The sequence below is a fragment of the Salvelinus alpinus genome, unplaced genomic scaffold (assembly GCF_045679555.1).
Source record: "Salvelinus alpinus unplaced genomic scaffold, SLU_Salpinus.1 scaffold_61, whole genome shotgun sequence".
NCBI lineage: Eukaryota > Metazoa > Chordata > Actinopteri > Salmoniformes > Salmonidae > Salvelinus > Salvelinus alpinus.
Window position 1 is genome coordinate 191,003 of NW_027256002.1, and position 16,072 is coordinate 207,074.

A 16,072-nucleotide genomic window follows, 5' to 3' on the forward strand; every position below is an offset into this window, starting at 1 on the left:
GAGAGAATCCCCTCCCTCTGTACAGGGACACTGGCTGTTTGGAGGATCCCCTCCCTCTGTGCAGGGACACTGGCTGTTTGGAGGATCCCCTCCGTCTGTGCAGGGACACTGACTGTTTGGAGGATACCCTCCCTCTGTGACGGGTTGAGGCCTGATGCTCGGGGGATCTCCTCCCTCTGCACAGCAACTTCGGCTGCTGTGATGATCTGCAGGTATAATATAGAGAATATAGTAATTCCCTAAAAAATCAACCACTTGGAATCTATAACATCATTGATACATACACTGAGTGTATTAAACATTAAGAACACCTTCTCTTTCCGTGACATAGACTAATCAGGTGAAAGCTATAATCCCTTATTGATGTTAATTGTTAAATCTTCTTCTCAGTGTAGATGAAGGGGAGGAGGCAGGTTAAAGATTGATTTTTAGACAATTGAGACATGGATTGTGTATGTGTGTCATTCAGAGGGTGAATGGGCAAGACCAAAGATTTAAGTCCCTTTGAACAGAGTATGGTAGTAGGTGCCAGGCGCACCGGTTTGTGTCAAGAACTGCCATGCTGTTGGGTTTTTCCCGCTCAACAGTTTTCCCTGAGTATCAACAATGGTCCACCACCAAGGGGGAGGGCAACTCAATAGGAAGGTGTTCTTAATGTTTTGTTCACTCAGTGTAGATCAATCCCTAGCATATACTTTCATTTGTATGTGTACGATACTGTAAATACACAAATTATATTAATGTTATCTATAATATATTATAATACCGTAAGCCTCCCTGCTGCAGGGGCATTGCCTCCTACAATTTTGAGCTGATTTTCTTCACTTTAGCAATATTTTGTATCTTTGTTAATTTTCACATTTATTGTGTTTGGAATGGCACTGTTACTACAGGAGATGATGCTATCATAAAGTATTTGATGTAAGTATGTAGGATAATTACCCATAATGCTCACTGACTGAACATTCAAAATTACCATGGCAATTATTGACGCATTAACATGCCATCGGAAACTTGGAACCTCAGAGTTAAAATGAATGTAAGTTATCAGTGTAGATCTTCCTACTGGTTGATTCTGATACTTCACAAGTGGGAAACTTGAAATCATCATTCCATAACGAGTTCGCGAGTCAGAAATGTCAGAATTTCCTAGTTCCGACTTGAAGGGCCTTCTATAATGTAGGGCCGGTCAGTAACCAAATAATTTTACTGTGCCCAATCGCACACAGACTTTTATGGTCACACAAGTTGCCACCGGTGGATTCAAAATGAGTAGCCTAACAATTATTTACATGGCCCCAGGTACATTTGAAACCAAATTATTTTTCTGTGAGAAATCAATAATAGTTGCACACATAGGGTAACAGTGAGCAATTGACAGTGAGCAATGAGCAAGATAAGCATAGACGGGAAGTTGACAATAGCTTATTATTAGTGTAAATAAATTGTATTTCTATGGTTGCAGTCCTCAAAGATTGAATTGCATTGAATTGAATTAATCAGATCCAATGATTTACTGCCCGTAGGGTGGGGTACCGCTAGTCATCATTATTATAATCACCATCTCAATCATTATCACCATACCATCATAGACTTATTCTTCTGTATCTGAGACTCATCTGACACTACCTTAGACAAGGCAGTCTGCAACTCAATACACTGCCCCTGCATGGTGTTCAGCGTCCCCTGCATGTGGTTAATCGAATGCTTAACATCGTTCAGCAGGATCTGAATCTCAAGCCTGCAAGAAATCAGGTGGTTCAACATACTGAGATGACGAGAGGCTTCAGACCATGCCCATTGGACCATCTTTAGGATTCTTTCTCACTTAACACCAATCTTATTAGGAATGTAACTTTGTGCAGAAGATGTTACTATAGTGTTATTTAGAAGAAAAAAAGTGTACTTTGTCAGGTGCCAAAAGGATGACGGGATGTCTCCCTGCTCCAGTGAGCTCTGCTGGCAGGTCTTGCTCACTGTTGGAGGAACGGGAGCCAAATTAGAGGAAACATATCTATGGTTGTTCAGCAATGAAACATTCATGGCATAATGGGGATTGTCCTTCCCTGTGAAAAGAATAACAGCTGGGGTTTACTTTCTCACTTTTAGATAATGTAATACAATCTTTAAACCCATCAGAAGTGTAGTGCTTACCTCCATTAAAATATTGGTCCATGTTATTTATGGCTGCATTGTCCCAATGTTGACCACTAGTTCCAACTTGTGATGAGAGGGTCTTGATGAAACGATCAAGTCAACATTTTGTTAGACATTTCAGAGATAGCATTAACAATTGTACATGAGACAGTGCTTCCAGATATTGAGGTATCTTCCTTCTGAGATATGTAAAAAAAAAAAAATATGGTGTGTGTACTCACATGAAAGGTATCCATGATTCTAGATTAAGCCAATCATGTACGTGATTACCATCCTATGGGTCAGCAATGGAATGATTGTTACACAGCTTTCAGGCAACTTTATGTCTTGGGCCTGGATGAATCATTGAAATGCAAGTAATGTTGTGAATTTGTGATTCATAATTGCCATTATAATTTTGAATATTCCATCAAAGTTATTTGTTTTGACAGTCAAAACAACTCAATTTTACGATTAATCACTTGAATTGAGTAACTAGAGTTGACGGAAGTAGCAACTTTATATTCTGACCTAAACACTGACTTGTGCATTGCCTAATGCATAATCTATGTATGTTATTGGCCATTGGACTGCTCAGTCAAAACAACAAACTTTTACGATGAATCACTTGACTGGAGTAACTTAAATTCGGAACTAAAACATTAAAAGTAGCTATAGCTTGATGCATATCCTTACCTTGGACAAGCGTATCCAAAAGGCCTATCCAGTCGTGCGTGAAGATACCTTTAGGTAGATAAAAGCGCGGTACGGGTTGAGACACGCTCGGTATTGTGAATCTGTAACACTGCTATAAAAGCACGTTTTCATTTATAATTTACACTGTAGAATGACCTGCAAGCCAATCAGAATCGAGTTTTAAACAATACCGTGGTTTACATGGAACGTCACAAACATATTAGGCCACTTGCGTCACAGATTACAGTCACTGAACATGGGTTTAATAGCTATATTGGCTATATGTACAGTATATGCACATCGTATTGAATTGAGATTACATTTACTGCACCACTGTAATTATGTAGCCTAATCCTATGAGGATCATATGTAAAATGTCAGAATCATGGCACATGAAAACATAATTAAATTGACTGCAGATTATAAAATTCACTGTGACACAATATCAATGTAATTCCAATTAAATTACGTTGAACCAACGTGGAATAAACATTGAATTGATGTATGTACCCAGTGGGAAGTGATCAATTCGAAATGATTGAATACATACAGTACTACAAAGAAAGATATACAAAAATTGCTTCGAAAAGCTCGAAAAACTCTAATTTCCCTGGGCCAACCAAACGTAAAATGTATGTACGGATTACTGTACATCGTTTTGGATGAAAGCGTCTGCTTTCAAATCTCTGACTCACACATATGTACAATCTCGCAATGTTTATTTCTGACGCTTTCACGTTTGCGGGATTTTGTGAAGTAAATGATGAGCAGGAGAGCTCCATGAAATCAGTGATATGGTAAAGATTGCGACATGAGAGGGTGTAACATTTCTAGCTGAGGAACAATTTTGGGGTTTTCTCACAAAGTTTATAGTTTTAGACTGCAGTTGCAATTTGTTTTTTTTTCACAAAAAATGATATCTAACCATACAATGAATAATTTTGTAATTAATCAAACCTTTGACATATATTTTTGACTATTTCCAACGAACAAGCTAGCTATCGAAAAGTGTCAGCGTGTGTAGTTAAATTAGCCTGCTAACGTCTTCATAGCTAGTAGCATGTAATCAGGACATGACCAAACTGTTGCTGAGATAATCAATGTTGAAACTTCTAAGGAGAAAAGAGGCATTGTTGAAACTCACTCATATGCTTGCGGTGTAAAAAAGGGGGGTGAATGCGATTCATACCCGAATACCCCAACCAAGGAGCAGCTTCCATTTGACAAAGAAGCTCTGAATCGTCTGTGGCCGATAATTGAGAGAGCAAGGAAGGAAGGGAAAAGGGCATACTTTGCGGGAGCTAAGGCTTTTGTTAATGGAAGGGAAATTCACGCTGTCGCCTAGTTTGTTGACTGCTGGACTTGTCAAGTGAGTTGTGCAGGACTGAGTTTTATTTGCTAATTTGATAAAACTAGATATTTATTGAGGAAAGAGCATTGTTTGTGTGAGCCAAACTTTTTTTATATATATATTTTTTTTATGGCAGGGAAATTCGCACTGACACTTAATGTTAGCTTGATGGCTATTCGTTTTTACCAATCTATGGTACAATGTTATTTGCAATTGTATAAATATATATAATTTAGATCAACCACTTACGTGGTGCAAAGGTATGTTTTTATTTGCAACTAGTAAGACCTTTTCTTTTTATGAGAACCCGATTCATGTGAACGTATACAAGTTTAATATTCTTCATATAGTCACTTTGATAGTAAATGTCCATTTCTGTTTTTTTCTATTAATGCCAGGGGAATCTGTCATTTTTTGAAAAGGAGATCTTTATTTTTGTATTGTAAGGGTAAGAGTGCCGACTTATTTCATTCAAGAAACTCATGCCTGTTGCACAGATACTGCGTTTTGGAAGTGTCAATGGTGATGATATGAATGACATTTGGTTTTCATTTGGTACTAATCGGTCAGCAGGTGTCCCTATTTTAAAAGGCAACTTTAAGGCTCATATATTGAGTCATGAAGCAGATAATACAGGGAGATGGATTATACTATTGGTAGATGTAAGTAGTTTTGGGGGGTATCTGTACTTTACTATTTATAGTTTTGACAACTTTTACTTTACTACATTTCTAAGGAAAATAATTTACTTTTTACTCCATACATTTTCCCTGACACCCAAAAGGAATCGTTACATTTTGAATGGCTAGCAGGCAGGAAAATTGTCGGTTGGATGTACTGCCAAATTCTCTAAAATGAAGTTGGAAGCGACTTATGGTAGAGAAATGAACATTCAATTCTCTGGCAGCAGCTCTGGTTGACATTCCTGCAGTCCGCATACCAATTGCACAATCCCTCAGAACTTCAGACGTCTGTGGCATTGTGTTGTGACAAATATGCACATTTTAGTGGCCTTTTGTCCCCAGCAAAAGGTGCACCTGTGTAATGATCATGCTAGTTAATCAGTTTCTTGATATGGTGCACCTTTCAATGTGGATAGATTATCTTGGCAATGGAGAAATGCTCACTTTTTTTTTTTTTGGCGTACAGAACATTTCCCGGGACCTTTAACTTCAGCTCATGAAACATGGGACCAACCTTTTACATGTTGCGTTTTTTTGTTCAGTATAGTTTATTACAAATATAGCCGTATACAGTCCTCCAGATATCTGTTGACAAGGACATACATCACTGTGTATTTGTTACACTGTACATACAAAAATGGCCAAACATTTTTTTGTTTGTTGCCATTTTCCATTGTTACTAACTTGTACTGGTTAAAAGTATGATTAAAGAAGAAGAAAAACGTGTATTTTTTGCAAACCATGTTTAGTACTTCTAAAAGAGACAATGACAAATTCATGGTTCAACAAGATATTATAGTCATCAAAAGGGTAGAATTTTAGCATTGATATACTTATGATACAGTACTTTACAGCTTTGATTGGTCACAGAATATATGACATGAAGGGGTGATGTAATTATCTGAATTACTGTAGATTTGAATAGTTTAGTTAATCAAAAGTGAAGTATGGTTATAGGTCCAATGGGTGTTGTTCATATACCACTCTGACTCAAAATCAATATATTAGATACATACTATTTATCAGCATATTGACAGATTATTGCTATCAACTGCTGGTTGCAAGTTATTTTACCCTGTTTGTTTCTTTTGGAACAATGGCAATTAAGTTGATTAAAATTAAGAATAGATAGATGGGCTACCACTGGTGTCACAGGCATCACAGGTCTTGACCACCATGTTGCGATGCTTCTTTAGGATCACGTTGTTGTTGTCAGCGTAGAAGAGTACAGAGATGGGACTGAGCTTGGTGGTTGTGCAGCACGCTTTGGGAACCTCATCCGGCTTCAGAAGGTGAACCTGCCATTGAAAACGGTAAATCAGACTCATTCATACATGCACTTTCATATAGTCAATGATAATATCCTGTTATAAAAGAGATATGGGTTATTTAAGCAGTAAGGCCCAAGGAGGGGTGGTATATTGGCTATATACCACAAACCTCAGTGGTGCCTTATTGCTATTAGAACACCTACTCATTCAAGGGTTTTTCTTTATTTTTACTATTTATTTAACCAGGAAGGGCTCATTGAGATTTAAAATCTCCTTTTCAAGAGCGTCCTGGCCAAGATAGGCAGCACCAAGTCATTACAAAAATACAGACAAACAACATGAAAAACTACAAGTAATCTAGTAGAAACCATTGAATTCACAAGAGTATAACAAAAATCAAAAACAGCAAATTAAAAACATTGACAGGTCAGGGAATCAGTCTCAAGATCATTCATCAGTGATTTAAAAATACCAATCGGGACAAGTTCTTCCAGTTTAAAAGTATTTTGTAAGGCGTTCCAAGACGATGGCGCAGAGTACATAAAAGCCCTTTTACCAAATTCAGTTCGGACATTTGGAACAGTTAGCAGGATAAAGTCCAGCGAACGAAGAGAGTACCCACCACATTTCTGAACAATAAAAATGCCCAAATAAAATGGTAGTAAACCCAAAATGGCTTAATAAATCAAAGTATACCAGTGACTGAGCCTATGAGTGACTAGAGAAGGCCAGCCAACCCTGGTATACAAAGTGCAGTGGTGCGTAAGGGTTTTGCAGTTTTAAAAAAATCTCAAAGTGCCATGGTAAAGGGTATCAATTGATCTCAAACACTGAGCGGAAGCATTCATATATAAAATATCCCCATAGTCTAGTAAAGGCATACATGTAGCTGATACTAGCCTCCTGGCTTCAAAAGAAAAACAGGCCTTATTCCTAAAATAAAATCAGAATTTCAGCTTCAATTTTTTTGTAAGTTGTTGAATATGCAATTAAAATTCCAAGATATTTATATGAGGTTACAACCTCAATCTCCTTGCCCTGACAGGTAGTAATAGGTGAAAGGTTCAGAGGTCTATTTCTTGCTTTAGAAAACACCATTAGTTTAGTTTTGTCAGTATTGAGGATAAGCTTCAATTGACACAAGGTATGTTGAACAGTATAAAAAGCCGTTTGCAAGTTCTGGAAAGCTTTTGTAAGAGACGAGGCACAACAGTAAATAACAGTATCATCAGCATAAAAATGAAGTTGCGCATTTTGGACATTTTTGTCTAAATCATTTAAATAAATAGTGAATAAGCGAGGACCAAGTACAGAGCCTTGGGGCACACCATTAAAGACAGACAATTTAACAGACATAAGCCCATCAAATTGAGTGCACTGAGTTATATCAGACAGATAGTTAGCAAACCATGCAACTGCATGCTCTGAAAGACCGACACTCGACAATCTCTGCCTTAGTATAGCATGATAAACTGTATCAAAAGCCTTAGAGAGATGAATAAAAAGTGAGACACAGTGTTGTTTTTTGTCAAGGGCTTCAGTGATATAATTTAAAACCTTCATGGCTGCTGTAATTGTGCTATACTTCTTCCTGAAGCCCGATTGGTACATTGATAAAATAGAGTTAGTAATTAAAAACTCTTTTAGCTGTTCACTCACAAGGGTTTCAAGTATTTTCACCAGGGGTGACAGCTTTGAGATTGGCCTATAATTATTTAAAAGAGTTGGATCTCCCACTTTTAAAAGTGGTAGGACAAATGCTAATTTCCAGATTTTCGGAATATCATTACATTCCAGGGTTAGATTGAACCGATATGTAAGTGGTTCAGCTATGAAATCAGCTGCCAGATTTAAAAAGCAGGGATCCAAAAGATCAGGACCTGCAGGCTTTCTCTGATCTAAGGATTTCAGGGCTTTATGTACCACCTGCACTGAGAATGGCAAAAAGCTAAAAGTTTGACCAGCTCTCACTGGTTCATCCACACAGGGTTGTAAAGAGACAGAGGACACTGGTTCATCCACACAGGGTTGTACAGAGACAGAGGACACTGAATCAAACAGCCTACCAGATGATACAAAGTGCTCATTGAAACAATTCAGCATTTCAGTTTTGTCATATACAGCAAGAGAGTCCTTCAAAACACATGACGGTAATTCAGTAACATTACTGTTACCAGACATAGACTTAATAGCCTTCCAAAACTTTCTAGGGTCATTCAGGTTATCAGTGGTAACAGACATAAAATATTCAGACTTGGCCTTCCTGAGAAGAAAATAACACTTGTTTCGTAATTGCCTAAAAATAAGCCAATCAGCATCAGAACATGATTTCCTTGCTTTAGCCCAGGCTAGATTACGGTCGTGAATAATACAAGACAGCTCAGAAGAAAACCATGGATTATCCGGCCCTTTAACCCTGAACCTGCGGAATGGGGCATGTTTGTTTACTATTTGGGAAAAAAACATAATGAAAGAATATCCAGGCAGTTTCCACATCAGGGATAAGCTCAATCTTGCTCCAGTCAAAATGAAACAAATCATGAAAGAAAGCCTGCTCATTAAAACACTTCAAATTTCTCTTACGAATAAAACGTGGGTTTGTCTTAGGAACCTTAGTATTTCTAACAGCAACAACAGCACAATGGTCACTTAAATCATTACAAAAAACACCAACCGCAGAATATTTATGTGGAACATTTGTTAATATCTGTAACGCTCGTCGTTAGGTGGAAGAGAGGAGGACCAAATTGCAGCGTGCTACGTTTCCATATTTATTGGAATACTTAACAACACGAACAAAACAATAAACAGAAAATGAAACTAACGACGCTACAGACCTGAACATGTGAACATAGAGACAATGAACGCAACGAACAGGAACAATCACCCACAAACAAACAGTGAAAACAGTCAACCTTACTATGGTTCCCAATCAGAGACAATGACAAACACCTGTCCCTGATTGAGAACCATATTAGGCCAAACAATAAACCCAACATAGAAACACATAACATAGAATGCCCACCCAGCTCACGTCCTGACCAACTAAACAAGACTGAACAAAGGAAATAAGGTCAGGAACGTGACAGTACACTCCGGCCGCAAAACCTGAACCTATAGGGGAGGGTCTGGGTGGGCATCTGTCCACGGTGGCGGCTCTGGCTCTGGACGTGGCCCCCACCCCACCATAGTCAATCCCCGCTTCCGTGGCCTCCTCTTAATGGCGACCCTCCATATTAACCCCACTGGACTAAGGGACAGCTCCGGACTGAGGGGCAGCTCCGGACTGAGGGGCAGCTCCGTACTGAGGGGCAGCTCCGGACTGAGGGGGAATTCCGGCATCGCCGGCGTGACAGGTATCTCTGGCAGATCCTGGCTGACTGACGACTCTGGCAGATCCTGGCTGACTGACGGCTCTGGCAGATCCTGGCTGACTGACGGCTCTGGCAGCTCCTGGCTGGCTGGCGGCTCTGGCAGCTCCTGGCTGGCTGGCGGCTCTGGCAGCTCCTGGCTGGCTGGCGGCTCTGGCAGCCCCTGTCTGTCTGACGGCTCTGGCAGCTCCTGTCTGACGGGCGGCTCTGGCAGCACCTGTCTGGCGGGCGGCTCTGGCAGCTCCTGACTGGCGGACGGCTCTAGCGGCTCCTGACTGACGGACGGCTCTAGCGGCTCCTGACTGACGGACGGCTTTGAAGGCTCAGGACAGACGGGCGGCTTTGAAGGCTCAGGACAGATGGGCGGCTCAGACGGCGCTGGGCAGACGGGCAGCGCAGGCGGCGCTAGGCAGACGGACAGCTCAGACGGCGCTGGGCAGACGGGCAGTGCAGGCGGCGCTGGGCAGACGGGCAGTGCAGGCGGCGCTGGGCAGACGGGTACACCTGTAGGGAGCTGCCAGAGCCGCCAGCCAGTCAGGAGCTGCGAGAGCCGCCAGCCAGTCAGGAGCTGCCAGAGCCGCCAGCCAGTCAGGAGCTGCCAGAGCCGCCAGCCAGTCAGGAGCTGCCAGAGCCGCCAGCCAGTCATGAGCTGCCCTCCAGTCATGAGCTGCCCTCCAGTCATGAGCTGCCCTCCATTCCGGAGCTGCTATTCAGTCCGGAGCTGCCATTCAGTCCGGAGCTGCCATTCAGTCCGGAGCTGCCATTCGTCCGGAGCTATGTCTCTGTCCTGAGCTACCTCTCTGTCCTGAGCTACCTCTCTGTCCTGAGCTACCTCTCTGTCCTGAGCTACCTCTCTGTCCTAAGCTGTCTCCTCAGTCTGATGGGGCCCTTTGTGAGGGTTCCTAGGCCAAGGTCGGCGGCGAGGGTCGCCACTCAAAGGAGGGGGACTAAGACAATGGTGGAGTGGTGTCCTCGTCCAGCGCCGGAGCCGCCACCGCGGACAGATGCCCACCCAGACCCTCCCCTAGAGTTTTAGGGGGTGCGTTCGGAGTCCGCACCTCAGGAGGGGGGTACTGTCACGTTCTGACCATAGTTCTTGTGTGTTTTGCTTGTTTTAGTGTTGGTCAGGACGTGAGCTGGGTGGGCATTTCTATGTTGTGTGTCTAGTTTGTCTGTTTCTATGTTTGGCCTAATATGGTTCTCAATCAGAGGCAGATGTTTTGTGTTGTCTCTGATTGGGAATCATATATAGGTGGCTTGTTTTGTGTTGGGGTTTGTGGGTGGTTGTTTCCTGTCTCTGTGTTTTCTCTGCACCAGATAGGGCTGTTTCGGTTTGCCACGTTTGTTATTTTGTTATTTGTAAGTGTTCACAGTTTCGTCTTGTTTATTAAAAACATGTTGAACACGAGCTACGCTGCGTCTTGGTCCGATCCCTGCTACACCTCCTCTTCAGACGAAGAGGAGGAAGGCTGCCGTTACAATATCAAATCAATCAGGGTAGATTTATCTGGGCATTTAAGATTTGGGCGAGTGGGTGAGTTAATCAACTGGGTAAAATTCATAGAATTACAAAACATTTTTAAATCATCAGACACCGGCTTTAACCAACACCAGTTGAGATCACCAATCAAAATCATTTCACTGTAAAGAAGTTTAGACATAAGGTGCGTCAAAGAAGAAAATGCTATTTTCTACATTGTTGAATAATAGTGAAGACATCAAAACTATGAAATAACTGAAATGGAATCATGTAGTAACCAAAAAAGTGTGAAACATATCATATATTTCAGATTCTTCAAATAGCCACCCTTTGCCTTGATGACAGCTTTGCACACTCTTGGCATTCTCTTAACCAACTTCACCTGGAATGCTTTTCCAACAGTCTTGAAGGAGTTCACACATATGCTGAGCACTTGTTGGCTGTTTTTCCTTTACTCTGCGGTCCTACTCATCTCAAAACATCTCAATTTGGTTGAGGTCGGGGGATTGAGGAGGCCAGGTTATCTAATGCAGCACTCCGTCACTCTCCTTCTTGGTAAAATAGCCCTTACACCGCCTGGAGGTGTGTTGGGTCATTGTCCTGTTGAAAAACAGATGGACTGTTGTTTCTCTTTGCTTATTTGAGCTGTTCATGCCATAATATGGACTTGGTATTTTATCAAATAGGGCTATCTTCTGTATACCCCCCCACCTTGTCAAAACACAATTGATTGTGTCAAACGCTTTAAAAAGGAAAGAAATTCCACTTTTAAGAAGGCACACCTGTTAATTGAAATGCATTCCAGGTGACTTTCTCATGAAGCTGGTTGAGAGAATGCCAAGAGTGTGCAAAGCTGTCATCAAGGTCAAAGGCTGGCTACTTTGAAGAATCTAAAATATATTTGGATTTGTTTAACACTTTTTTGGTTACTACATGATTCCATATGTGTTATTTCATCGTTTTGATGTCTTCACTATTTTTTTTTCAATGTAGAAAATAGTAAAAATAAAGAAAAACCCTTGAATGAGTAGGTGTTCTAAAACTTTTGACCGGTAGTGTAGAGCCTTCAGTGCTTTTTTCCCTTGGGCTGTGGCCCCCTTGTCTGAATTTGGTCAAAATGCCCTCCAAAAGACTTTATAGCCCACTGTGGCAAAGACTATACTTTCAGGAAATAAACAACACAATAAAAACAATCACCTTGTTTGTCTCATTCATCCAATCTAGCTAGTGACTTTATAAAACACAATATTTGGTATTTGTATTTTATATTATACCAACGATATAGGAAAGCATCTGGTGGCAAAGTAGCAAAAAACATAAAATTATTAATTCATTCAAGGTTTACAAATATGCCCAATCAATAGAACATTATGTCAGAAAACAATAGTCTAAACCCAATGTCTCTACCAAATATTGTTGAAAAGTTACCGATGATTTACTCTGAGATATTTAACCTCACAACACCAAATATGGAACACATACAACCAAGTGCGGTGCAGTCTAAACTAGTAATGGTCACAGCAAATGATCGTTATTATTTCATCAACACTGTCAAGTACAAGTATATTAATGTTATAATATTGTAGAGAACAAGCTAATGATTAATTCTATGTAATTTCTAATGACATCAGGCAAAGAAAACAACGTTTGGACATGAATTTCGTAGCTCCCTCCTGAATTGACCCTTTTTCTCTCTACATTGTATAGCAAGTAAGTGAATATATAAAAAGAATATGTCATTCATCAGACGCTTTTATCCAAAGCGACATACAATAAAACCTGCTGTCGTTTATGTATGGGTGGTGACGGGAATCGAACCCACTACCCTGGCGTTGCAAGCGTCATGCTCTATCATGGTCATGGGTGCACCTCAGCCACGCTCAAGGTCCTAAACGATATCTTAACCGCCATCTATAAGAAACAATACTGTGCAGCCGTATTCATTGACCTGGCCAAGGCTTTCGACTCTGTCAATCACCACATCCTTATCGACAGACTCAACAGCCTTGGTTTCTCAAATGGTTGCCTCGCCTGGTTCATCAACTACTTCTCCGATAGAGTTCAGTGTGTAAAATCGGCTTCCTGTAGTCCGGGCCTCTGGCAGTCTCTATGGGGGTGCCACAGGGTTCAATTCTTGGTCCGACTCTCTTCTATGTATACTTCAATGATGTCGCTGTAACGATTGTCATCTGGAGAAGGAGAAGAGGACCAAGTAGCAGCGTGGCAAGTATTCATTATACCTTTTAATCAATAAAAACACTTATACAAAAAACAACAAAGCGACAAACGAACAGTTCTGCAAGGTGACATACACTAAACAGAAAACAACCACCCACAAACAAAATTGGGAAAACAGGCTACCTAAGTATGGCTCTCAATCAGAGACACCGATAGACAGCTGCCTCTGATTGGGAACCATACCAGGCCAAACACATAGAAATAGAAAACCTAGACCTACAACATAGAATACCCACCCACATCACACCCTGACCAAACTAAAAATAGAAACATACAAAACAATCTACGGTCAGGGCGTGACAGTACCCCCCCCCAAAGGTGCGGACTCCGGCCGCAAAACCTGAACCAATAGGGGAGGGTCTGGGTGGGCATTACACCGCGGTGGCGGCTCTGGTGCGGGACGTAGACCCCACTCCACCTTAGTCTTGGCCCCCTTATGTAGCGCCTCTGGAGTGGCGACCCTTGCCGCCGACCCCGGACTGGGGACCCTTACAACGGACCCCGAATAGGAGGGAAACTCTGGCTGCTCCGGACAGGAGGGAGACTCTGGCTGCTCCGGACAGGAGGGAGACTCTGGCTGCTCCGGACAGGAGGGAGACTCTGGCTGCTCCGGACAGGAGGGAGACTCTGGCTGCTCCGGACAGGAGGGCGTCGCTGGAGGCTGAAGATATCCCTCTAGTGGTGTGGGGGCTGTGCTTTGGCAAAGTGGGTGGGGTTATATCCTGCCTGTTTGGCCCTGTCCGGGGGTATCATCGGATGGGGCCACAGTGTCTCCTGACCCCTCCTGTCTCAGCCGCCAGTATTTATGCTGCAGTAGTTTATGTGTCTGGAGTACTTCTCCTGTCTTATCCGGTGTCCTGTGTGAATTTAAGTGTGCTCTCTCTAATTCTCTCATTCATTCTCTCGGAGGACCTGAGCACTAGGACCATGCCTCAGGACTACCTGGCATGATGACTCCTTGCTGTCCCCAGTCCACCTGGCTTTGCTGCTGCTCCAGTTTCAACTGTTCTGCCTGCGGCTATGGAACCCTGACCTGTTCACCGGACGTGCTACCTGTCCCAGACCTGCTGTTTTCAACTCTCTAGAGACAGCAGGAGCGGTAGAGATACTCTGAATGATCGGCTATGAAAAGCCAACTGACATTTACTCCTGAGGTGCTGACTTGTTGCACCCTCGACAACTACTGTGATTATTATTTTTTGACCATGCTGGTCATTTATGAACATTAGAACATCTTGACAATGTTCTGTAATAATCTCCACCCGGCACAGCCAGAAGAGGACTGGCCACCCCTCATAGCCTGGTTCCTCTCTAGGTTTCTTCCTAGGTTTTGGCCTTTCTAGGGAGTTTTTCCTAGCCACCGTGCTTCTACACCTGCATTGCTTGCTGTTTGGGGTTTTAGGCTGGGTTTCTGTACAGCACTTTGAGATATCAGCTGATGTAAGAAGGGCTATATAAATAAATTTGATTTGTCACCCTCCTGACCAAGGCCCTTCTCCCCCGATTGCTCAGTTTGGCCGGGCAGCCAGCTCTAGGAAGAGTCTTGGTGGTTCCAAACTTCTTCCATTTAAGAATGATGGATGCCACTGTGTTCTTGGAGACCTTCAATGCTGCAGAAATGTTTTGGTACCCTTCCCCAGATCTGTGCCTTGACACTATCCTAACTCGGAGCTCTACAGACAATTCCTTTGTCCTCATGGCTTGTTTTTTTGCTCTGACATGCACTATCAACTCTGGGACCTTATATAGACAGGTGTGTGCCTTTCCAAATCATGTCCAATCAACTGAATTTACCATAGTTAGAAACACCTCAAGGGTGATCGATGTACCTGAGTTCAATTTCGAGTCTCATAGCAAAAGGTCTGAATATTTACATAAATAAGGTATCTGTTTTTTTATTTTTATATAAATGTGCAATAATGTCTAAAAACCTATTCTCGCTTTGTCATTATGGGGTATTGTGTGTAGATTAATAAGGGAAAAAACGTATTTAATCTATTTTAGAATAAGACTAACAAAACGTGGTAAAAGTCAAGGGGTCTGAATACTTTCCGAATGCACTGTATATGCATATTAGAGCTTATGATTACGCATTGGCCTATATATGAGCCCAAGCCCCCAAAAAATCCTGAATTATAATGATACAAAATATACAAAATATAGCCTACCGCATATTACACATGGCAGAAAAACATACAAATAAATACTGATTTAAGATATCTTTGGTACATAATTGGTCTAGCCTAAATTAAATAAATGCAGCGTTACCCTACAATTATAGAGAATTTGATTTTGAATAGGCTAGTAATATATTTAAAAAAATGTTTTCATAATTAATAGGCATTACATTACCATTCGCTACAGAATCTCACCACCGTGCGTTTATCTCCTCCCTTCTCTCCTTCATTCCTTTCTCCAGCATGCAGAGGGGCTGTCAACCGTTTAATTAAATAAGTTGCATTGTGAAAACATGTCACTATCGATGTTCCCGAACAGTTTTCACTTGGTTTCCCAAATTAAGCATACTGTAGCTGCAGGAACAGGGTTGGAGAGGCCATGACATACAGAGTTTGGGCGGAATATCACCTGTCAAGGCAAAATAACCGCAGTAGCCTACCTGACATGAGTGAAATGAACCAGCGGAAAAGTGGCAAGCTTTTTTTGTGACTTTCTCAAATGATCAATAGCCTATAGTCACATGCAGCCCATATATCTTTTGATTTCTACGACATTCTATGGTTTATATCATTCACAACTAAAGTTGCCAAATAACTCTAAATCTAGTGTATAGGACCTGTTCAAATGATCACTTTTATGCTCAACATAGCCATAGCATCCTATGACGG

General features: G+C 41.7%; 1 long non-coding RNA gene across 3 annotated transcripts; it reads right to left on the minus strand.

Annotated features, from left to right (window-relative positions):
* Positions 1 to 4: 4 nt before the first annotated feature.
* LOC139567175 (uncharacterized) lies at positions 5 to 4,200 on the minus strand. 3 transcript variants are annotated; one of them, XR_011673243.1, is made up of 6 exons: positions 3,977 to 4,200; positions 2,833 to 2,880; positions 2,379 to 2,490; positions 2,155 to 2,236; positions 1,630 to 1,976; positions 5 to 206 (listed from the first exon to the last, which is right to left on the minus strand). It is a non-coding gene; the product is annotated as an uncharacterized lncRNA (long non-coding RNA). The 3 variants fall into 3 exon arrangements; XR_011673242.1 differs by having other exon boundaries at positions 1,907 to 1,976; positions 2,833 to 4,200; XR_011673241.1 differs by having other exon boundaries at positions 2,833 to 4,200.
* Positions 4,201 to 16,072: the final 11,872 nt, after the last annotated feature.